We start from the raw sequence: 26983 nt of genomic DNA, 5'->3' as shown, positions 1-26983 counted from the left end.
AATCATGCCCAAAACCAATCTTGAAATGTATTTAATAAAACGTTAAAAGAAAATGTTTGTTATTATTAAAACTTCTGACTAAGCATGCCCTCGACTGTCCAAGTAGCTTCGTGCACGTCCAAGCGGTAATGCATCCATCTCCTAACCTGAAACTCACACTAACATGCACACAAAGTCAGCTTGAGCTGAGTGAGTTCAAGTTTTATTAATTAACATCTATAATAACAATCATAATAGTCATTCCAAGAGTTTTAAAATAAACGGGATATAACAGTTAGGCCATCATCAACAATAAGTAATCATCATTATATATATATATATATATATATATATATATATATATATATATATATCAACATCCTTATAATTATATCCCTACATATATATATCATCCAAGTAATAACATCAAGGTCGAGCACATGTACAACCCAAACACGTAACATCTCATCCAACGTATGCAAATACAAAGTATGCATACGTAAACATCCGTAGTCGATAACGACTAAATAACGTCGCCAAATATTGGCCATACAATAATATATGTACAAACATACAATAACATCATCCCAAGGCCTACCCTATACAAGTAAGCCTATGCAAAATAGTTTAAACGGTTCATCAAGCAAAATCGCTTAGGTGTGCATGCTAGCCCAAAACTTAAAAAGTGTAAAAAGGGCCATCATGAACTCACTTGACACAAGGCACGAATTCACCATGAGCTAGAGAACCCTAGGTATCCCCAAAACTAAAACGCCTGCCGGTAAACATACAATCATCACAAATGACATCGAAAGGACTCGTTTATCCTACGAGACGTTCTAACATGGCTCGTGTCACCGAAAGCCTCGACCTCATCAAACTCAATCATAAAAGCCTCCCGGGGCCTTAAGTTTACCAACACGACCCATAGATACTTCCGGGAGTAAAGAATTCCCAAATTACCCCCGGAAGCACTTGGTGATACCAGCACGCGCGTTTAAGAGTCGTTTAGGCAATTAACATCCAACTCAGCCCCGTGTGGACCCAATATGATAATTTCACAGCCAACAAGTCCACACGATGCTACACGAGTCAAATGGGTCGGCAACTCGCAAGTACAACGCACCAACTATTCAATAAACGCAAATGTGCGTTGTACTGACCTGTTTGAGTAACCGACAACCAATTAAGCCCCAATACTTATAAAAATCATTTTTCAATAGCCCGTATATTAAACCGAAGTTATCCGAACTGAATTGGTCATCACTTACTCCATCCCTCGTGTTAAACGCAACAATCTACCATTTTAGTCAACCGAAAACTATCTTTCAAGCTACAACTAGTTGACCAATCAAACTAACACCAATGTGCATAATTTTAAAGTATGTTATACTAGACATACCTAGGAAGATGTTGGTGCAAAAACTTCCACCAAAACAGTCCCGGAAAGGTGAGAATTGATAGCCACCCGGTAAGCCTACAACACGCAATTTAATGATCAATACGTGTGATATAATGATCAATTAAGGTGTAAAAAACTTGGGGGAACATAGAACTAACCTTCAATTGAAGTTTTAGACCTTGGGAGCTGCTGGAAAAAATAAAAACGAAGCCCTTGGAGCTGCTGTGGAGTCCGATCGGCCAGGGGAGAAAGAGAGATTAGGGTTTTGTATTATAAAACTAAATGTTTCATTCTAGCCCCTTGAAGTTGAATATCGAGATAACTTGGGCAAAAGTTTAATTAGTTTAACATACCGGGAAGATGAGAAGGTCATCGAGGAATGTCGGTTAACTCCCGAGAAATATACATACTTTACAAGCTTAAATCATTAAACCGAAAGTGACGAGCGTTACATATAACATCAACCACTATGCGAAGGAAAAGTGACTTTTCATTCAAAATCTGTGTCGAAAGGTTTCTTGATCATATGTTGGGTTTTCAACGAAGTAGTATTCCATCAAGCACGCTTCGCCCTCCTCACCTTCCCGATTACAATATCTCCTTCTTGTGTGCTAGACATGTTTATGATTAATTCACTCATGATGACATCAAGCTGTAGATCTTCTTGAAAAACATTGTGCTTCCCCTTCATTATACAAACTTAAATTCGATGAACCCGAACAAGGGCTGGCCCAACCTTTTTAAAGGCCTAAAGCGAATTGAAAAACTGAGGCTTTTTTCTAGTTTTGTTGTTATCAACCTGCTTTTCTATTATGTCAAATGTTACTAATAATAAACTTTAATAGCATGCTTTATTTGTAATACATTTGTAAAAGTCGTAATATTCAACTTTTGATTTTACACACCTACTATAAAAATTTGAAGAAAATATACATAATAATAAAAATGTTAAATATTGATAAACATATATAATTATAAACAACATAGTTAATGAATATGTATATCAAAAAATAGATTAATAAAAATAAGAGTAAAAACATTTTGATAGAAAAAAAATGTTTTAAGACCACGAACAGAAAATAGTAAAAAGGAAAAAAAACAAAACCTAGTGGCTCACATTCACTTTTTCCTAATTTAATCATCACTTCTTACCTACTTTCATCATCTGCATATGGCAACACTTCAAATACTTATTGTAAACCTTCGGGATACTTGTTGACCAGCTTTCTGACTCTTCTTCCTACTCCAAACGATCTCTCAGTCTCTCAGCTACAAACCAAGGTTATGCAAGCTTTCAAAATATGGAGGCCTTCTTAAATTAGAGACCTCGAACCCTAGCTTCACTTGATTATATGGTAGTGCCGGCACTAACCCGAACTCTTAGATGAGTTTTCACCGATAGACGTTTTAAGATTAAAAATTTTGGATGGATAAGAAAGCATGTCAACAGTCTCTGTACATGTGACATTCGTTAATTTTCAAGCCCGAAACCTGACCCGTTTTAAATATTGGATTTCCATGAAAGATTATTATTCATGTTCATTTACAGTATTAATTCTTAATTTATATTCTTTTACGTTATATATATAGACTCGATTACAAACGCTATTTCACATATTTAATACTCTATATTCATTTAATCAAAGTTACGAGATTAAAACTATCAAAATTCTAAACTTTTTGTAAATTCACGAATTTTTCAAGCGTAAAAATTATTTCAGTCATTTTGTAATAGCACGATCAAATTTAATAAAAAGTTTTCATTCATCATCTATATTATTATTATCGAATCATAAATAATCCATTTCTAAGTTATTAGCAGCATTTTTCTATGTGAAAATACGTGATTCTATGTTCATTTCATTGTTTGCATGTGTAATCGTAGATATAGCACGTTGAACCAGGGATGCCTAGATAAATACTTTTAATCATGTAATATATTTAATTATGCCACCCTATTTATTTTATCATATATGTAATTAAAATGACATCGTTCTATAATATTTCATTTTTCAACTTTACCTATAAGAGTTACCATTAATAAGTTTTTTCTTCTGCTCCAAAACATTTCTAGTTTACACCCTAACCTACACTATAAATAGCGCCTTTCATTCTCATTATTTGCACACCAATCATCTTTTCACTCTTACCTCCTAAGCTCTTCAAGTAAACTTAAATACTTTCTTTGCCTTTTATTATGTTCTTGATGTTCTTATTGTTCTTAAGTTTTCTCTTGAATATTCATGGTTGTTTATATACTTTCTTCATGATCATTATGCTTTGTTAATAAAACCTTACTTTTTTGCTTCAAAGATTACAATGATCAACCTTTAGATTCACCCCCTTTTTTGCCCTAATTTGATATGCGGGTTTCCTGTTTCTAATATGATTTTTGTTATAGAGTTGATGCTTAATCATTTGTTACTCACCCTCTTCATCTTCTTCTTGTTGGATCAGATCTTTTTAGGCCTCTACAATGTTTTTTTTTCTGAGAGATGAACAAAAGGTCCCCGATTCTAGGGTTTTTGGGAGGTGAAAGAAGGTATGTGTAACATCCTAGAAAATTCCATAATTATTTTGGGCTAAAGATGACAACTTTGAAAGACGAGGGATCAAAATTATTCTCAACACAAGTAATGGAGAAAATGAGATAACAAAATAAAAGTATTTCCATGTTAAGAAAATAAGAAAGGTCATCTAATATAGAAAGAAAGAAGAAAGTGAAAACATTCCATATGAGTATATATAGGAAAGAGAATTTCCTCCTACATTGGAAAATTATAAACATGGAAGCTCTTTATAAGATAAAGAATTTCCATAATAATATTCTTATATGCCAAGATGCACTAATGGTTCAGTATTCTTCACAAATGTTCAAGGGTAAAGCCCTTGAATGGTGGAGCACTTTGATTCTAGTTGAAGGTAGAGAAGTATTGTATAACTTGAAATGTGAAACCTTCAAAAGTCTTGTGCTACAGAAATTTTGTTCAAGCCAAAAGAATGAACAAATTCAAACTCAGCCATGGAACCAAAAAGTTGTTGGTGCCAATATCAAGGAATATAACATTTTCTTGAATATTGCCAACCAACTCCACACCTAGACGATTCAGAATATAGTAAAGTTATTCAACACATGTATGGGCTACCAAAAGAAGTAGGAGATATGGTAGAATCTCATATGCCACAAACAACCTCCGCAGCCATGGGATTGGCCGGATATTTGATAAAAGAACGGGAGGAGAAAAAGAACGATAAAGCAAAAGCGGAAACAAAGAATAGCAAGAAATAGGAAAAACCGTTTAAATTCACAAGATCAATTTGTCAGAACTTTAATAAAATACATCTTGGAAAATGTTGGAAACAAATCGAAAACAATTCAACAATTATATGTTCCTTTCATAAGAGAAGAGGTCGTTAGACGACTGCAGAAGGAAATCAGTTGCCTTCTTCACATGTGGAGAAAAGGGACATTTTAAAACAGAATGTTCGGAGATATGCAAAGCAAAGCAAGTGGAAGCGGAAATGGAAAGGAGAATGCCGAAAAATAAGAAGTGTCAGACAATCACAGAAGAAAAAAGTATGCCAAACGAATATCGCAGATTCAACGACATTAGATATAGCTATTAGTTTAGCTAACTTTTGTAAACTACTTGTAAAACTTGTTTTTGAGACAAGTCATTTTGTAAACAGAAAAGAGTATTTAAAACCCTAACATATATGAAAGAATATTAGCATATAGATCGTGTCGTTACACAAAAATGCTTATATTCATTATAGAGATAGTAAATCTCAAATTTTAGAGTATGCGTTTGATTATTACCTATCATTTCAAAGGATGAACAAAAGGAAAGAAGAATTAAACGTCAGAAAACATTTCATTAAGGAAAAATAGTTATATGAACTTAGGAAAGTTCAAGAGAATAACTGACAAGGTACATAGCAATTAATGGAAGTAGGCAGAAAGTGTCATCATTAAACGAAGAATGTCATAACTCAAATATTTAAAGGGGGGCAGACAAAAGGATTTAATAGACTGAATCCAATATATAACTTAGTTAACACCAGTAAATTTTTAGAATACATAAAGTAAGGTAAAAAGTTAAACACAACTGGCCACTGTGCTTAGTTATTTTGCAATTGCATATGATGTTCTTAATTATTAACTAACAACGTCATTCAATGATGTAGAATTAACAAAGAGATATTAAGTTCGTTACAGTACTTAGAATTATAAATCAAAAGTCGAAAATATAGCTATAGGATTTATGAAGATAACTTGATATCGGAAAAATGCTATCTAAATTATTGTTTAAATCCGCTACCCAGAATTAACAACTTATTCGATCAATTACAAGAAATGGATTTCTTTTCTAAATAGATTTACGCTTTGGATATTATCAGCTGAAAAATTAAGGAAAAGATATTCCGAAGACAGGTTTTCGAATAAGAAAGAACTTAACATATATCAAAGAAGATGGATGGAATTCTTAAATGATTATGATTGTGAAATCATTTATCATGATGGTAGAACAAATGTGGTAGCTGACACATTGAGTTAAAAAGAACAGGAGGAACCCAGGAAAGTTTAAGCCTTAAGATTAGAGCTACAGATAGACCTAATCGAACAAATCAAGAAGGCTCAGAAACAAGCCATCGAAGAAAATCAAATCTCCGAAGAAAAATGTAATGATACAATTGGCTCTTTAGTAAAAGATATACTCAGACTTGGAAATAGAATCTGGGTACCAATTGTTGGTAAACTATGAGGAGAAATTATGAAGCTCATAAATTAAACTATATGATGCATCCCGGTAGTAATAAGATGTATCAAAATCTTAAAGCTAGCTACTGGTGGAATAGAATGAAAAAGGAATATTACTCTATATATAGCTAAATCCTAACTTGTTTGCAAGTTAAGACAGAGAATCAGAAACCCTCAAGGTTGCTTCAACAACCTGAACTTCCAGTTTAGAAATAGGAAATGATAACAATGGATTTCATCACGTAAATCCCTAAAGACTACCCGTTAGCATAATGCTATCTGGGTCATTATCGATAGGTTTACCAAATCTGCTTATTTCTTACCTATCAATGAATCTTATTCTATGGATAAATTGGCACAAATATACGTAAACAACATAGTATCATTACATGGTGCGCCACTATCTATCTTATCCGATCGAGATACTAGATTTAAGTCTCGTTTCTGGATTAGTTTCCAACTAGCGTTAGGAACTCAATTAAGCCTTAGCACTGTTTATCATCCTCAAACTGACTAGCAAAGCGAAAGGACAATTCAAATGCTAGAAATATGCTCCAAGCTTGTGTGATCGACCTAGAAGGAAGTTGGGATAATCATCTTCCTTTGAAGTAATTAATTCTCATATAATAATAGTTGTCACACGAGTATACAGGTCGCACCATTCGAAGCATTATATGGACTAAAAGGTAAAACACTGATATGTAGGTTTGAAACTAGAGATAATAAAATATCTAGACCTAAAATAGTCCAAAAAACAATGGATAAGATATTACAAATCCGTGAATAGACGACTAGAGATTGAAAAAAGAGTCATGTAGATGTTCGTAATAAGCCATTAAAATTTTAAGCTATTCATCGCCTTAGAACTAAAATGGGACTTTGGAAGAAGAATAAATATATACGTTGGACAAGAAGAAATGCCCACACCTAAGACAACGAATCTAGAGGACGAGATTCATTTCAAGGTGGGGAGGATGTAACATCCCGGAAAATTCCATAATTATTTTGGGCAAAAGATGGTAACTTTGAAAGACGAGAGATCAAAATTATTCTCAAGACAAGTAATGGAGAAAATGAGATAAGAAAATAAAAGCATTTCCATGTTATGAAAATAAGAAAGTTCATCCCACATGGAAAGAAAGAAGAAAGTGAAAACATTCTATATGGCTATACATAGGAAAGAGTATTTCCTCCCACATTGAAAAATTATAAAACATGGAAGCTCTTTATAAGATAAAAGAATTTCAATAATAATATTCTTATATGCCAAGATGCACTAGTGATCCTAGAGGAGGGTGCAAAGCAACCGACGCGAACAGGAACAGGCTCGGGCGATGGGCGCAACGTGGCGCTTTGATGGCGCACTTTGCACTTCGCACGCTCGCATCGCCGCTTAAGAGCTGTATTTAGTATTTTTGGAAGTAGAGGAACCAAAAGTGAAAAATATAGAAACTTGATCCTTCGCGCTACGCGAATGGATTAGGATATGGCCCTTCGTGCTACGCGAAGTAACTCCTATGCATGAGTGACATGTGGCAGCACGTGGTGCCACGTGGCAAGCCACTAGATGACTCAGCAAATTTTAAGTCGAATTACGTCATACGAACGGCTTAATCATTTGTCCTTCGCACTACGCGAAGGGACAAAAAACGGCTATAAATAGGAGAGCTCACGACATGTTTATTCACATACCGAAACATATTTTATGCACACACTTTAACTAGGGAAGCGTGCCGGCCCTCGTAAAATGTTCCAAGCTCTGAAGTTTTGACGATTTAAGCATTAGAGCACGATATAGAGTAGAATTGCTGCTCGTTCAAGCTTAGGTATTTAACTCCAACTACCCATGTGAGGTAGGGGTTCTGTAAGTTATTATTTTATTATGTGGCTTTGACCTAGTCGAGGGTATAGCCTAAACCTTGATTGATTATAACTTAAATATAGCTTTTCATAACTCAAGGGTATAAACAAAATGATGTTTCTTTATAAATAATGTTTCTTCACGATTAAGAAACATAAGAACTTATATACAAAAGATGATAGTCATGATAGTGTTTCTTTGTGACTAAGAAACACAAGATTTTACAAAGAATGATAGTTAGAATAGTGTTTTATACAAGGAATATAGCCAAATTAAGATTTTAATATAGCCAAGAAACGAGAAACTTTATATGCAAAAGTGACATGTGCGAATATATATATAAAATTTGAATAAAAGTTTCACACAAATCGGGTTTTAAAAATGGTTTTCACCAACAACCAAACCACACACGAAAGGTAAGTGTACCTATCGTTTGTAGCAAAGTATCGGTAAGAACCGAGTGTCAATCCATAGACACGGCTAACTTTTGATACTAAATCTTTGTAATGAATTTAATCAAACAAACAATCCAAGTAATTTTTCAAGTAGCTAAACTAGCATACAACAATAACAAAGCAAATAAAATACAACTAACAATCAATCCAAACAAAGCTACTTAGACTATGCATCCACTTAAACTTATTGACAAAATGACAATGATAATGGCAAACCTCATGTATTAAGCATCAATATCAAATTCCAATCAAGGCAACCTAATACTAACAACAAAACATCATGATGGGTATTCAACAAGTTAATAACCATAAATTAGTAAGTTTGTCAAAACTACCAAATCTCACAATTAAAGGAAAGCTAGCATGAAAACAACAAACTAACCACCTAGAATCATGTAAAATAGACAAGTTCAAGAACACTAGTTAAACACATGAGTCATTCAAATTAGCAAAATATAAACTAAGGATTATGGCCTTAATCTCTAGCAAACATTAACCAACTCAAAGAATCATATTATCACCATACAATCTTCTAATATCAAGTGATAGGTTTCATGTTTGTTAAAATTCATAACCAAATTAATTTCCACTAGTCATTCCTAACTTAGTGATATAAACAAAGTATGCATACACAAACTAAGTTCATAAACAAATACTCAACACATAGTTTTCCAACATATTACGATGGCTAAGCATCTAACAAACTAACAAGACTAGGAATTAAAACAAGCATTCAACCATTAAACTCTATTCAAGAACATGTCATAAACTTGAAGAACACCAACTTGCCATAATCTTGCATAAATAAATATCACATAAGTAAAAGCTTCAACATACTCTAAGTAACAAAAGTATTAGCCCATAAGGCTTGATACAACAAACAAAATCAAAGTAGTCTTACAAAGCATTGTTAAGAACAAGAAATTGCAAACAAAGATGAATGATGATTGCTACTTGCAAGGATGATCACACAAGATGGAAGCCTTGAATTCTCTCTAACAAACACACAATAATTTTCCAGCAAGTTTAGAGAATTCCCCTAAGGCTCCACACTTGAAATGAGGACAATGGAAGTGTATTTATGCATTCTGGACGTATGGCACGGGCAGGTGCACGGGCACGCACGGCCGTGCACTAATGTGGAAAGTCAACCTGTTGCTTTAGTCTGACCAAAAAGTCAGATTTCTCTGTTCGGGCATGGGCTTGCACAGGCTGGCACGGGCATGCACGGGCTAGTTATTTTGAACTTTCTCAGCTGTAGAACATGCACTGGGTTGTGCTGGCACATTTCCAGGTTGGCACAGCCCATGCCAGGGCTGGCATGGGCGTGCAGGTCTGGCAGATTGCTTGTTTTTGTCCCTGAAATGCCATCTTTTCAGGTTTTCTTTGTCATGCGGGCGCCCGGACCTGCAAATTCACAAATAACTCAAATAAGTACCTAAAACAATGAATTTGCATGGAGTTCGGGATAAATATGAAGGTAATTTGATGCAATAAGATGTACACTTTGTGTTACATCAAACATCCCCACACTTGAACTTTGCTTGTCCTCAAGCAAATGAAACAAACTCCACAATAGCAATAATAACCCGCAAGCAATAATCATTCAAATCTTTAATAGATCAAGCAAGCATTGTATATATGTCTAAACAAGCCTAATAAGAATGAAGTCATAATCTAGAGAACATTACAAATTGTCATCACATTCCCACCTTGCAATCCTCACAATGCTCACTCATACACTCGGCTATATTTAGTGATCATGCGTGTAATAGTGCATGTTGAGAACACTCAATGCCAAGACGATGACTAAGCAAGGCATAGGCTTGTTTAAGGGTCAAATCAAACCGACACATACATGGCATAAAACACGAGTACTTGAGGGTTGTAACTTGGCTTAGGGTTAGGGTGAGGAATTTTTGGGAAAAGTGGCTAAACGGCTAGAAAATCCGGAACTAAGTTAGCTACAAAACGAAATATAACTAACTAAACCAAATGGTTTAAACGGGCCGAGAGCTAACGAACCAAAAATTGCTCTTTGAAATCAAGTTTCACCTAATATATGATGAACTAACTTCATAACTTCTCTTCTTTTCTTACAAAGATTTTTTTTTTTGCCATAAGTAATGAATATTTACATACAAACTTTTCACTTTGGGAGAAAGCATTGTGCTTCTAAAGTTCCAAGTGAATAAAATACAACAAAAATGAAATACAAAAAATAACTAACTTAGCCGAACCGGATTTCTAACCAATAATGGGTGAAAATATAAAAGGCTATATGTCTAAGTGGCGATAAAAATAGGGCAAAATAATAAAAACACGGGAAAAGGCCAAACATGGGCTACTAAGCGGATAATGTGTGTAAGAAAAATATAAGTGGAAAAATGGCTAGACAAAGGGTTTATCCTAAATTCCTCAATGGTTTGTGCCATGTATATGTATATGGTTTTAGAATGCAATCCCAAAAACAAGTTCTACCATACAATAAAATCACCCGGCTCGCTCAATTGCCCGCAAAAACATGAGAAAAAATAATGATGAGGCCAACTCACGGAAACGGGCGGAATGGGTAACTTTTGCAAGGTAAGAATGTGAATCTTATTTGTCATGCTTAAAGGTATGTCTTTTAAAGATTTTTAGCTTGAATGTCTTAAAGATTTGTGCTTTGACAAAATAATTAAAATTGAATTAAAATTGCTTAGTGGTTATTATTTGCTACAAAAATTTTCTTTGGATTTTTGCAAAAAATTTTACATTTGGACAAACAAAATTCATAAAATTCCCAAAATTCCCTCCCCACACTTGAATTGTGCAACGCCCTCGTTGCACAACAAACAACTATAAAAGTAAGTGCAAAAGAGAGAACAAAAAACTCCCCTAAAAACCGCAAGGTTGGCAGACAAGAGACCCAGGAGGGTCAACAGGGAAGACCCGGCAACGCCAACCGTGCAAATAAACATCCACAACATGCACCTGCAATAGAGCAAGACAAAACAAGTCCCACCAAACAATATAATACACAAACACAATCTATATCATCATTCAAAATAACATCCATCACAAACCAAAGTCATGAACAAAAGTCTACACAAATCAAACAAATAAAATCACAAAATCTACAAAGATAGCTTAACTCTTCGAAAACAAACAAGAATAAAACAAATATGCAAAATCTACAAAGTCCTAAACATGCTAAATTTTGACGGAGTCGATAGCTAGACTCACACTCCCCACACTCAAGTCATGGGGTGGAGATCAACAACCTCCGAAACTGTCTCGACCGGCTCAACCAAATAGTGTTTCAAAAGGTGACCGTTCACCTTGAAGATGCGTCCATCCTCATAGCCAATCTCAACGGTACCGTAGTCAAATACCTGTCTCACACTAAAGGAGCCAGACCATCAGGATTTCAACTTCCCGGGGAATAAACGAAGGCGAGAATTATAAAGCAAAACACGATCGCCCGCTTGGAATTGTTTGTGGTCCTTCAACCGGGCGTCATGTAGCTTTTTGATCCTCTCCTTGTAAATCCGTGAATTCTCATAAGCTTGGCCTCTCAAATCCTCAAGCTCATGCAACTGACCTATCCTGTTTTTACCCGAGCATGCAAGATCAAGATTCACACTTTTCAATGCCCAATATACCTTGTGCTCGAGTTCAACAGGGAGATGACACGCTTTCCCGTACACCAATTTAAAAGGTGTCGTACCAGTCGGTGTCTTGTAGGCTGTACGGAAAGCCCACAGTGCGTCATCTAATTTCTTGGACCAATCCTTACGGTTCTGACTAACCGTTTTCTCCAAGATCCTCTTGATGCCCTAATTCGTGACCTCGACCTGCCCGCTCGTCTGCGGGTGATATGGTGTAGAGAAGCGATGATGAACACCATACCGGGACAATGCCTTTTCCAACTGGGCATTACAAAAATGTGTCCCTCCGTCACTAATCAGTGCTTTGGGGGCACCAAAGCGGGAGAACAACTTCTTCAAGAATTTCACCACCGACCTAGCATCATTTATGGGCAAGGCTTGCGCCTTGGCCCATTTTGAAACATAATCAACGGCCACTAGGATGTAACGGTAGCTGAAAGAAGTCGGGAAAGGTCCCATGAAGTCGATGCCCCACACATCAAAAACCTCGCAGACCTGAATCGGTCGCTGGGGCATCTCGTCTCGTGATGAGATATTGCTCTCTGGCAAGCATCACCAGACTGCACCATATCATGACCATCATGGAAGATGGATGGCCAGAAGAAACCGGCATCAAAGACCTTCTTCGCCGTGGATGTGGCTCCATGGTGTCCTCCGGTCGGGCCCTCGTGGCAGTGTTTCAAGATCTTTCGAGCCTCGTCACCATACACACACCTACGCACGAGCTGATCGGCACCAACACGGAACAAGTAAGGATCCTCCCAAAAATAATGCTTGACATCAGAAAAGAATTTCTTCTTTTTCTGGTGAGTCAAACCCTTAAGCACGATCCCACTAGCAAGAAAATTTGCAATGTTAGCGAACCAAGGATGATCTTCATCACGCGTCTCGATATGCATGAGAAACTCGTGGGGGAAATTGTCATTTATGTGGAACCCCACTTGTTCCGATGAAGCTGAGCACTCAAGACGGGAGAGATGGTCGGCCGCTACACTCTCAGCACCCTTTTTGCCACGGATCTCAATGTCAAACTCTTGCAGCAACAAAATCCATCGAATAAGTCTCGGCTTCGCATCTTGTTTACTGAACAGATAATGAAGGGCTGCATGATCCGTGAACACAGTGGTCTTAGAAAGGACAAGATAAGACCGAAATTTATCGAATGCGAATACAACAGCAAGGATCTCCTTTTAAATGGTCGTGTAATGCTCCTGCACATCGTTCAGCGTCCTACTCGCATAATAAATCGGATGAAAATGCTTATCCCGCCTTTGACCTAAAACCGCCCCAACTGCAAAGTCACTCGCATCACACATCAACTCGAAAGCTAGAGACCAGTCGGGGGCAACCATAATAGAGGCATTCACCAATTTCTCCTTCAGAAGCTCGAACGCCCGAAGACATTCGGAGGAGAAAACAAACGGGGTATCTTTCTCAAGGAGTTTCGTCATCGGGCGGGCGATTTGGGAAAAGTCCTTTATCAATCGCCGATAAAATCCTGCGTGACCGAGAAAACTCCTAATAGACTTCACCGAATTGGGTGGCGGAAGCTTCGAAATGGTATCAATTTTGGCTCGATCAACCTCAAGCCCCGCCTGTGAAATCATATGCCCTAGCACAATGCCCTCCTTCAACATGAAGTGGCATTTCTCCCAATTAAGAACAAGGTTAGCCTCCTCACATCGAGCCAGCATTCTCTCCAAATTTTTCAAACAATGATTAAAAGAACTCCCGAACACAGAAAAATCGTCCATGAAAACCTCCATGGAGTCCTGGATCATGTCATGAAAAATCGCCACCATGTATCTCTGAAACGTGGCTGGGGCATTACACAGTCCAAAGGGCATCCGCCGGTAGGCGAATGTGCCACAGGGACATGTGAATGTAGTCTTCTCCTGATCCTCATGAGAGATGGGGATCTGAAAGTATCCCGAGAAACCGTCAAGAAAGCAATAGTACATCTTTCCCGACAGTCACTCCAACACCTGGTCAGTGAAGGGGAGTGGAAAATGGTCTTTCCTCGTGGCATCAATGAGTTTGCAGTAGTCAATGCAAACTCTCCATCCCGTGACGGTACGTGTAGGAATCAACTCGTTCTTCTCATTAACAACAACCGTCATACTGCCCTTTTTCGGGACAACCTGCACCGGGCTCACCCATGGGGAATCAGAGATCGGATAAATCAATCCAGCATCGAGAAGCTTGATGACCTCTTTCTTCACAACGTGTTGCATATTAGGATTGAGACGCCGTTGGTGCTGCACCACGAGTTTGTACTCCTCCTCCATCAAGATCTTATGGGTACAAAAGGATGGACTGATCCCTTTTATATCCATGATCTTCCAGGCGATCACGTGCTTATGCCTCTTCAGAACCGCGAGTAACTTCACCCTCTCCTCTCTCGACAAACTAGCTGAAATGATACCAGGAAGACGGGACCCGTCCTCTAAGAAGGCATACTCCAAATAGGACGGGAGCTCCTTAAGCTCAATAGATGGTGGGTCCACAACAGAAGGTTTTGCCTTAGGTTCGGCAACGCAATCAACATCCTCAATCCTCTCTAAACACTCAGGAGGCTCGTGATCCACACCACATACTAACTCCTCAAATAGAGGTCCACTAACCAAGTCATAAATCCCTCCAACACACAACTGAGTATCCAAAGAGTACTCCCACACGTGTGTTGTATGTGCTCGCGAACGCAAGAATCGACAGTATCATTGTATAGCACGTCATCATGATCATGTGGGTGGCGCATGGATCTCCCAATATCAAAGGTCACCTCCTCATCTCCAACTCTAAGTGTGAGTCTGCCGGTGCAGACATCAATGAGAGCTCTATCAGTGGCTAGGAAAGGTCGACCTAGGATGTGTGGTACATTTTTATCCTCATCCATGTCCAAGATCACAAAGTTAACAGGAAACACAAATTTGTCGATTTTCACAAGCATATTCTCAACTATACCCCTAGGGTATTTCACCAAGCGGTCAGGAAGCTGAATGCTCATGCGAGTAGGCTTACGCTCACCCAGGTCTAGCTTTGCAAAAACAGAATAAGGCATTAAGTTACTGCTAGCACCTAGGTTGGCTAAAGCGTTACTAACTGACAAACTACCGATCAAACATGGAATGGTAAAACTGCCCGGATCGGTCATTTTTTTGGCAGTTTATTCTGAAGGACCGCTGAACACTCCTCATTCAAAGTCATACAAGAAAGCTCCTCTAATTTCTTCTTATTCGAGAGGACCTCTTTCAGAAACTTAGCATACTTAGGCATTTCTTTCAACGCATCGAGAAATGGAAGATTAATGTGAAGCTGCTTAAAAAGTTCTAAGAATTTCCCGTACTGCTCTTCCATCTTCTGCTTCTTCAAACGGCCTGGGTATGGAATGGGAGGAACATAAGTCCTGACTGGCTCACTGGTTTGTGCGGTACTTTCTGGGATTAACCTCAGTTGCACCTCACCAGGAGTCTCAGTCTCGATCTCATCGGCAATCAGTTTTGGTGTGGAAACCGATGCATCAACAGGAATGGTGGATCTACCACTCCTCAGGGTAATCGCCTTAGCCTCGGCATTCGGATTAATCTCAGTGTTACTCAGAAGGCTACCCTGTGGTCTCGCAGAGAGGAGCTGAGCAATCTGTCCAACCTGATTCTCAATGGTCTGAATAGACGCTTACTGATTCCTTAACTCGAGATCGTGTCTTTGGAGAGTCTCATCAATCTTTAGTTTCCTCTGTTCAACTAGTTTGTTTGAGGTCTCGGTTTTAGCCAAAAGCTGAGTCAAAAGATTTTCAACACTAGACCCACCACTAGACTGACCACTACTGCTGGAACCCTGAAACTGAGGCTTTTGCTGGTAAGATTGGTTCTGGGGTTGATTCTGGTAATTTGGATTTCGGTCAAACCCCGGTGGCTTTTGATTTTGACTCTGATTTTGAGAGCCACCATTATCTTTCCAGCTGAAATTTGGGTGGTTTCTCCATCCCGGGTTATAGGAGTTGATGTAGGCATTGTTTTGGCGGCCCATAAAGTCAATATCCTCCACCATCATGGCCTGCTGGCACTGACTGGTCTGGTGTTTCCCGTCACACACCCCACAACGAGAGCTAGACTTAGCCAGATCGGATTGCATCTGGTCAAATCTTTTGGTCAAGGCTTCTAACTGAGCGGAAACAAGGGTATTAGAATCAACATGAAGAACGCCTTTAGTGGAAGGAATACTACGAGGCGGCTTATATGCAAAACTCTTCGTAGCAGCTCGCTCCAAGACATCCAATGCCTCGTTGGGAGTACACCTACCGAAATCTCCTCCCGTAACCTGATCAACGACCTGCTTCTGTGATCCGAATAAAGCATCAAAGAACGTACGACAATGAAGACCGCGACTCAAACCGTGATGAGGGCATTTTCTCAACAAGCCCTTGAACCTCTCCCATGCAGCATGAAGTGACTCATCATCATCAACACGAAAACCAGTGATTTTTGCCCGGTATCTTGCAGTTTTATCGGGTGGGAAGTACTGAAGAAGAAACTGCTAAACCAATTGGTTCCAAGTGGTGATGGAACCGGAAGGGAGTGCCTCTAACCACTCCAAGGCAGCCCCGCGAAGTGAGAACGGAAAAAGTCGGAGTCTCACGGCATTGTCCGTACACCCCTGGATCTTGAATGTCGCACATAAGCGAAGGAAATGCGCAACATTAGAATGAGGGTCCTCGTTCAAGAGGCCATGGAAAGAAACGGAATTTTCGACCATATGAATAATACTCGACTTGATCTCGAAACTCACGGTAATCTCGGGCTCCGTGACACCGCTGCCATAGCCATCGAGGGACAGCGTGGCGAAGTCATCCATGCGACTTTGATTGTTCAGGTCCGCCATTTCTTCAACCTCGGGATTCGCGTCGTCCTCCACAACTTCGTTTTCAATGACCTCGGCAATCTCGCATGCTCTCCTCCTCAAACCTTCTCGAAGATGTCGCTAGGGTTCGGAAATGGGGGAAACAAGATCAAGACCGGGTGTGGTGGACATGCATCACCCGAAAGAAACGCGGAATGGAAACAAACAACACACGGAAAACTGTCTAAAAATATAACTAAAATAAAATAAAACAATATGAATAAAAATGAAATAGACTAAAATAACATAGAGCAAAAATATCAACAAGGCAAATCAATAACTTGTATCGTTTTCAAAAGTAAAACACCGTGTCCCCGGCAACGGCGCCAAAAACTTGACGTGTGCGAATATATATATATAATTTGAATAAAAGTTTCACACAAATCGGGTTTTAAAAATGGTTTTCACCAACAACCAAACCACACACGAAAGGCAAGTGTACCTATCGTTTGTAGCAAAGTATCGGTAAGAACCGATTGTCAATACAGGACACGGCTAACTTTTGATACTAAATTTTGTAATTAATTTAATCAAACAAACAATCCAAGTAATTTTTCAAGTAACTAAACTAGCATACAACAATAACAAAGCAAATAAAAGACAACTAACAATCAATCCAAACAAAGCTACTTAGACTATGCATCCACTTAAACTTAGTGACAAAATGACAATGATAATGGCAAACATCATGTATTAAGCATCAATATCAAATTCCAATCAAGGCAACCTAATACTAACAACAAAACATCATGATGGGTATTCAACAAGTTAATAACCATAAATTAGTAAGTTTGTCAAAACTACCAAATCTCACAATTAAAGGAAAGCTAGCATGAAAACAACAAACTAACCACCTAGAATCATGTAAAATAGACAAGTTCAAGAACACTAGTTAAATACATGAGTCATTCAAATTAGCAAAATATAAACTAAGGATTATGGCCTTAATCTCTAGCAAACATTAACCAACTCAAAGAATCATATTATCACCATACAATCTTCTAATATCAAGTGATAGGTTTCATGTTTGTTAAAATTCATAACCAAGTTAATTTCCACTAGTCATTCCTAACTTAGTGATATAAACAAAGTATGCATACACAAACTAAGTTCATAAACAAATACTCAACACATAGTTTTCCAACATATTATGGCTAAGCATCTAACAAACTAACAAGACTAGGAATTAAAACAAGCATTCAACCATTAAACTCTATTCAAGAACATGTCATAAACTTGAAGAACACCAACTTGCCATAATCTTGCATAAATAAATATCACATAAGTAAAAGCTTCAACATACTCTAAGTAACAAAAGTATTAGCCCATAAGGCTTGATACAACAAACAAAATCAAAGTAGTCTTACAAAGCATTGTTAAGAACAAGAAATTGCAAACAAAGATGAATGATGATTGCTACTTGCAAGGATGATCACACAAGATGGAAGCCTTGAATTCTCTCTAACAAACACACAATAATTTTCCAGCAAGTTTAGAGAATTCTCCTAAGGCTCCACACTTGAAATGAGGACAATGGAAGTGTATTTATGCATTCTGGACGTATGGCACGGGCAGGTGCACGGGCACGCACGGCCGTGCACTAATGTGGAAAGTCAACCCGTTGCTTTAGTCTGACCAAAAAGTCAGATTTCTCTGTTCGGGCACGGGCATGCACGGGCTGGTTATTTTGAACTTTCTCAGCTGTAGAACATGCACTGGCTTGTACTGGCACATTTCCAGGTTGGCACGGGCCCATGCACGGGCTGGCATGGGCGTGCAGGTCTGGCAAATTGCTTGTTTTGTCCCCGAAATGCCATCTTTTCATGTTTTCTTTGTCGGACGGGCATTCGGCCCTGCAAATTCACAAATAACTCAAATAAGTACCTAAAACAAGAATTTGCATGGAGTTCGGGATAAATATGAAGGTAATTTGATGCAATAAGATGTACACTTTGTTTTACATCAAAAAGTTGTGGTCAAAATTGTATTTCTTCTTATAAGAAGCGTAAACAAAGGATGTTTCTTCGTGAATAAGAAACGTAGTACATATGTGATGAATAAACAAAGGGAATAAAGGGTCTGAGTGTTTTTTAAAAGCAAGCGCTATATCAAGGTTAAAGCTATGCAAACAGACTAAAGGTCTGAAGCAAGATTGTTGATCTAGTTATTTATAAAAGGTTATTCTCATACTATAGGTCCGAGGTAACAAGAAGCATAAATCAGTGAGACACACTGATTAAGAACAAAGGTGAATATGTCCAAACTCTTTGTTGCTTTATAAATCAAGTCTTTAAATGTTTACACGGGATTGTGTATCCCTAAAACTTTATAAACAAAGGGAATTGCTAGCCCTCAGGCTATCGTATACTTACATCTGGATCCTTACATTTGTGGGTAGACGGTGCGCACACCGCACCACACTTTCTAATGCCTCCGGCACGTTGGGCTGAACCTAAGCAATGTCCGAGAGGAGATTATCTTGTATATTAAGTCCTTGACGCTGTGGTGTTCGCTGAGTGGTTTCGAGTTGAACAGGAGTTTATAATAGTAATACAAACTTTCAGAACGTGATTATTTCCTATGTCAGATTGGGCCGAGGCCTATGATGCCTCGAGGGGATAATTAAGTATCAAAATTATTTTGTGTCAACGTGTTCACCAGCATATAGCTGACGTATTTTTCCCAACATTTTAGGAAAACAAGTATAATATAGGTAGCAAGGATTTGAATCACTCATGAAGATAGAGGCTCGCTATATGGAGATGGCTCAATTTTAATTATTAAAATAATATGAAAATGTTTATCAAAACTTTATATATCATATTTAGATATTCAATATCCGAAACGTTTTCAGAATAAATTAATATTTTTGTATTTGAAAGCACTAGGATATTTAAAATCCGAGAAGTTTTCAACATAAATAATCAATTTATTTTAAATAAAGTATTCTGCTAAAATGACCCGCAACTCTGATGTATTTAGAAAACAGGTACCAACTATTGATCACACGTCTAGGCCCTAAGTCAGGGTGTGACAGTATGTTGCTTGACTACCTTCGATTATTTGTTAAAAAAAGCAAGTGTTATGATAAATTCCGAATTAGGGCATGCAATATAAAGAAAAGATCAAAGGAAAGGTTGTGAATAGAGCACAAACTTACCGTTAAAAAAGAAAGAACATGGCACAAAAGTAGCATAATCTAAGAAAATTAAATTACCTTTTGAAGAAGGAAGAAGACGCAACTGGAACCAAAAAGGAGGATAAGCAGTATTACTAAAAGGTGTATGCAACGCATAAAAAGGTCAAACACGTGGTTGACCTAAACATCTCACAAATGCAAGCATAAAACAGTTGTAAAATCTGCTTTGAAAGTTGTAAGAATTAGCTACAGTACAATGCAACTCACAAATTTATATATTTTTTTGGGGGTTTTAAAAGGGTTTCACAAACAAATGAGATGCTATAACTTGGTTTAAAAGCAATCTTGGTTTGGTGAGACCCATGACCTGCTTATTTTTTTAATATAAAATTGTATCTTAATAAAAATAATAGACATAATTATAAAAATTGCCCTTTATCTTTACCCCAAATTTCACTCGTTGTTCTTTGTCTTCTAAATTGATATTTTTGTCCTTTACGTTTCAGAATCTAACTGCGTTTGTCCTTTCAGCCTAACTCCATTAAAATCTTCGTTATGTCAGCTGTTGGTCACGTGAGGGCAATACCGTCATTTAATGTCCCCTTCACACTTCCCCTAATATAAACCCACCCAATCCCCTGATCATTCAATAATTAATGACAAAGAAAATTAGGGTTCCAAGAACCACGGATTGTTCCCAAATCGATCATGTTTTTCTGCAAATGTGGAAAGTGGCAGTCATCCTCACATCATGGACACCCAAGAATCCCGGTCGTCGTCATGTCTGACCAGGTAATTGATGATAATGATTGGTTCTTGAAATTTTTGGTCTAGAATCATGTTTTTATGTCCAAATCCAGGATTCAAGATGTGGATTCATTGGTTGGTTCGATCGAAGGTGTGAAATATGTGCAGACATCATTCCAGGTTTGCATAGGGAAAAGAACAATCTTTAAGAGGCTCTTAAAAAGTTGTAACTTAATGAAATACTTGAAGGCAAACTAAATTCAAGTGAAGCCAATGCAAAGAAACTAAAGAAGATGTTGATTCTTAGTTGGCTAGGGTTTATTTTGTATGTAATGTTGCTTGATGCAAAGTGCAGATATGTGATGTTGTTGGTTTAGTTTGATTGGTAGGCCAGGTATGTCGGGTTGGTTTAAGTTTGGTTAAATGTAAATGCGAATATGCACATCTTTTGTATCTGCACAACATGATGTAATAGTTCGATATCCTAATGATAGTGCCAAAATGCACATTTTTGTACCTGAACCTTATAGTTTGGTGCACATTTTGATTCAATTGACTGCACAATCTGATGTTTAACATAATTTTTTGTTTATCCATTACTATTGATTGCACAAACTCAAACACAATTTGCTTTAGCCAAACAGTTGGCTGCACCAAGTCAAACTAATCCAAAACATCCATTACACAAACTCAAAACTCAAGCTGATCCAACGCAATCTCAATGCTCAAACTGATCCAAAACCTGGTGATACAAACTCAAACATTTGACCATGTCTTTCACAAACTCAAAATTTAACAAAACCTAGTGATACAAATAGTTGACTGCACATAGTTGACTGTACATAGTTAAACAAAATATATTATACAAGCTCAAAACTCATACTGATCCAAAAAATTGACAAACATTTGACACTTCAAAACACATAAACTTCATAATTTACATACAATCATTAGTTCAAAATACATAACCACTTAGACTACCTAATCAAGTCGGGTGCTCCCACAAGTCCCAAATACATAAAATCCTATCAAGTTTTCAAACTACATAACCAAAATACATAAATGAAGCAACATAACCAAGTCAACATATAATGAAGCAGGATCCCATTAAGCTGCCATTTTTTCCCTTCTTCTTAAGTGGCCTGTGCAAGTCCTCACATTATGGCTAGTGCTCTGACGTAGGCTGCCGTGGTCTACTCAAAAACAATTATTTAGAGACTTAAATACCTATAAACTAGTACGGCTAAGTAAGGTCGTCTCCACAGGAACTCAAGGAAAGTGCAAGTTTATTTAAATTGTAACTAATTATTTAACCTAAGCGGACAGACGATGTCAAGCAGTTTTTGAAAAAGATTAATTAAAACTAAATGATTACTTTTAAAGATTTGTAAATAATATTAAGAAAAGGTATGCATTCTAGGTTCGGTTAATGTCATATTTAACTTAATTCCAGATTTACTTGTCTTGATTGCGCAGTAATTACTAGACCTATTAGTTTAATTGTGATGACAAACGATACCCTAACCGAATTGTTGAAACAATTTAACTCGATCTACCTAATTACCAATTTATATTTTATGAAAACTAATTAGGTGACAATAGTTGATGATTATAAATTCATTGACACAAGATTCCTAACCCTAAGTGTTGATGAATAAAACCAAACAAGTGATGCACTAATCAATAATCGAAAATATAAATTGTTTAAACAATCAAGCACTAAGTTGAACAAGATAGAATCAATAAAATCAAATCAAGTTCATAACATTAAGCATAGTAAATCTGGTCTTAAGAATAAATACAAAAAACCTTAGCCTAGAATGAACACGGAAATTTTAGCCGAACATGATCATGATGTCAGAACACTTATCTTTGAAGAACATGCAAACCCAAGATGAACCGGAAGCCTTGGAATGGTAGAAAATCGCCTTAAGCAGCCTCTTTTGCCACACCGAATGGTGAGGCTAATGGGTTTATATAAGGCAAAACCTAGATTTGTTCGGTTTTAGGTCGGTTCGCGTCGGGCGAAGTTGCCATGGGCTTCATCTTCGCGTCGCGCGAAAGACAAAATAGTCGGGCTCAGATTGTTGCAACTTCGCGTCGCGCGAAGTTGTCCTGCCAAGCATCTTCGCGTCGCGCGAAGATGCAAAATAACCAACAGATTTGTTTTCTTCTCTTTAACTGCCTCGTGATGCGTGCACTTCCAATCTCTCAGTTCTAAATCTTCATTCCAAGCTCGTAAATATTCTCAATAAGCTCCATAACTTCCAAGTTCCTGAAAACACATAACAACGCTTGAAGTACCAATGTTCATTCATTTATTTACCTAAAATTAACTAATTAATATATAAAATTAACTAACTTTTACCTAACCATCATGCTCCCACACCAGCTACATGCTCCTAAGGTGTTCTTCCTTGTCAATTTGCCAGTTGTTGGTACATCATCCTTTTCCACAACTGACCTTTTTCTTGCCTTCTTAGGTTTACCTGCCATAGTGTGATGTTTATGTGCTACAATGGTTGTAGGAGCCTCACATTTTGTACACAAAGTCATCCCATTTATTGGATTAATTTTACAGGAATAATAAACTTCCACATATCCATTGTATGCACCGGGTGAACCCAACTTTCTAATTGTCCCCACCCTTCCTTCATTAGCAGCCATGAACCAAAGTGCAGCCACAGCATGTCTACAGGGCATACCTGTACCAGATAAACTTATCATTTTTATGCATTTTAAACAAGGCAACTTTAAACAATTAATTCAAACCATAACCAAATATACTCAACATATACCTGTGATTTCCCAGCCCCTGCAACTACAAGTCCTCATTGCCAAATTCACAACACGTGGATCAGTGGGTTTACCACTCACCTCATATAGATCCCCTCCATTCCACTGCACACTGATTGAGCTTGTTCGGATCTAGATCTTATGATGACATCGAGTTATTCGTCGATTAGGTATACGATTATGCTTGAATACGTTATGTGTGTGTACTGTGTGTTGAGAGTAAATTTGGACAGAGTAACGAGGCTTAATTGTGAATAATCAGAACTGTTGTATTAGAATAGATTACTGGGGTATATATAAGGAGATGACCTCATTCGTTAAGATAACCTTAACGAATGAGTCATTCGCTACATTAAAGACTTAACGAATGAGACATTCATTCGTTATACATTACACATACCGAATGGCCCTTCATTCGTTATGTTCCATTCGTTAAACAGGGTTAACGAATGAGACTTACATTAATACGAATGTGACATTTGTTACGGGGTAACGAATGTGCCTTACAATAAGGGCGAATGTGACTATTTACATTAAACCCCCTATAAAATAAGACAATTACATTAACAGACAAAATAAAGACCGAGACGTACTAAACATGTATCCACACACTCCCCCTCGTCTCGAGCTTGTTATTCTTCAACGCTGGAACATCTTTGTATTCCAATCCACACAACTATGAATCTTGTATGCATAACAGACACGAACAACCTTCTGAAATTGCATAGCAAGTTCGTAGTCTCTTACGTTAGCGAACCTGATCTGACTAGTAAATAAAGCATCGTTGTCAGAGTCAGATAAGTTAACGAGCCACATCGGATCAATAACACGTATAATCCTTGTGTTTGACTCGCTGCCCAATACGATAACCGCTTCAACTGTACGATTATCATAATGCCAATAATTAAACGAGGTGAATAGACTCTGAGGAAATATCTTCATCGGAGCCCTCTTCATTTTCTTTGGCGGCTTTACTTGTAGAATCATCTTCCTCCAGCCTGTGCATTGATCAATCTCATCAATGTACTTCTGAGTCGGCACCTGTGGCTTGAAGAACTTGAAACCATAACAGGTTTCATGTAATAAATGATTATAGAACCACTCAGCCCACTGATCTTTCCCACGATTCACGAATGGTCTGTTGGCTAGTGTTCTAACATCCCACCTTGGCATCTATAAGATATCATGTGGGCGGCGCTTGAAGTAATAAATACGGTGTTCCCACTTCATGATATAAACCTTAAGATGAGAATCAAACTGCCATGCCACCAAATCACCTTTAACATCTTTAACAGGCTTGTACTTCTTCATCTGGTATGCAGATGCTCGAGCCTTTGCCAATTTGAATTCTTCCTGTTCGTGATAACGAAAGGCCTCGATCATCTTGTTCATTTTCTTCATATCATGCTCAAACATACCCTCCAAAGCACGTTTCTGTTTTCTTTCTTTAGCAGACATGTGACTTGTCTCTGCAGCTTTGTTCCATTTCTCGATCTCTTCTATTAATCAACGATCTGCTGCATCAAAATGTTCTTTAGTGAAAAATGGAATACCTGAGTCGTTGTTATTGTCAGTGTAAAACTCAGGGTACTCCTCAGCAGTAACATCCTCAACTTCCACTTCATCAAATTCAGGCACATTCCCACGTGGAATGCATGTATTCGTACTTTCCTCAAACTCAACATCCACATCCACGCTCTTACCCAATTCCTCAACCTCCTCTTCATTTAGATCCAGAAGCAAGGCTATCTGCTCTTTAGTCAACGAATGATCTACAAACTCGCCTTCTTCGATCTCATCAGCATTCACCATACTATACACAATACCATTCATCCCAACAAACAGTATCATGTTAGCCGGTATAACATCAATCGGCTTGGCTCTTGCATAATCTTTGTATGGCACTATCTGCAAATTACTCTCTGACCCACCACCACTACCAGCCTCAGCCTGATTACCTGCCGACGGTGCAGAACTACCGCCCGGTTGCTGATCAACACCTCCTTCACCATCTTTATCCTCCTCATCGTTCTTCAACTTCTCCAACTCATCATCCTTGCACGTAAGTTGAAGTATAATTTCGTCTTGCTTATCAATCCTCTCCCCCTGGGCAGCAACAAGGGCTTTAAGTTCCCTATTTTCACATTGAATAAACCGAATATGTCTAAACATATTCCACTGCTCTACCCGCATTTGTTCCTGGAATGACCGATCTGCTTGAATCTGGGTTTGTTGCATATGAACCAGATTCAACAAATTAAACCACTGGGCACCGGGAGACAACTCATAAAAATGTGGATGAAGTAGTTGCATCGAACCCTGAGGACGATTAAAAGTCATGAAAGAGTGCTCAGGTCTTGGCAACTGTGTAAGTGTAGCTGGAGTCACTGGAGTAGTTGGTTGTGGTGTAGTCTGAAGAACATTACCAAATACAGGATCTGGTCTTGCAGTAGTCATCAAAGTCATAGAAGGAGAAACTGGAGACACCGGAATATGAATCTGAGTCGGTGATCTTGGAATCCTTTGAGGCATAGGTGATGTAGGAATATGAGCTGAAATAGATACCGGTGGAGTAGATCGCTCGAACGGTTGACTAGGAATCTCAATACCAGATCCACGTCGCACCCTTTGCTTCTTTGGTTTTTCTCCCTTTTCCACCATATGTTCTTTGCCTTTACGCTTACGTTTCTGCTCATAAGTTAACTCAGCTTGTGGTCCTGGACCACCATCACCACCATCATTTCCACCATCACCACCTTCACGCTCAGAATCGGAATCATCATGAGCCCAACGATCATTAGGTGGTGCAACATAATCAATGTTTGCAAGGTGACCAATCAAACGCTTAAATCTCGGTCGTTCTTCCAGACTCTGACGTTAGTAAGATCTTAAACGTCTCATCGTCTATTCATTCATGTGCTCAAGCTTCATAACATCATCTTCATCTTTAATCAAATCAGGCTGTAGATCATTGATCATCATCTGCAGATATCTTGGATACATAAGAAACTTGTGACGGCTCGTAAGATTTTCCTTCAAGTGATAATAAATCAATTCAGAGAAATTGAATGGTTTATTCAACACCAAGGAAACAAACACAGATTGTAGCATAACTCTACACTCGTCAAAACCACCTTTCCGTCCACCGAGACAATGTATCAACACATGAAGCAAATACTTGTATTGTTCACACAAGTTTGCTTTGTTGTACATTGATTTCCCCATATCACCATTATACTTCACCCTTCCAAATAACCCACGTATCATACTCCAATCAAACTCGCATCTAT

The 26983-nt window shown here is 38.0% G+C and overlaps 1 non-coding gene across 1 annotated transcript; it reads left to right on the top strand.

Annotated features, from left to right (window-relative positions):
- The first annotated feature begins 16502 nt into the window (after positions 1-16502).
- Positions 16503-16607, top strand: LOC143590841 (small nucleolar RNA R71). Its single transcript, XR_013145556.1, has one exon. It is a non-coding gene; the product is annotated as a small nucleolar RNA R71 (small nucleolar RNA).
- The last annotated feature ends 10376 nt before the right edge of the window (positions 16608-26983 follow it).

This window comes from Bidens hawaiensis, unplaced genomic scaffold, assembly GCF_021521415.1.
Source record: "Bidens hawaiensis isolate Kalapana, Puna unplaced genomic scaffold, B.hawaiensis_p1.1 tig00039015_1, whole genome shotgun sequence".
In the NCBI taxonomy this organism is placed as follows: Eukaryota; Viridiplantae; Streptophyta; class Magnoliopsida; order Asterales; family Asteraceae; genus Bidens; species Bidens hawaiensis.
This window is presented reverse-complemented; position numbering and strand designations above follow the sequence as displayed.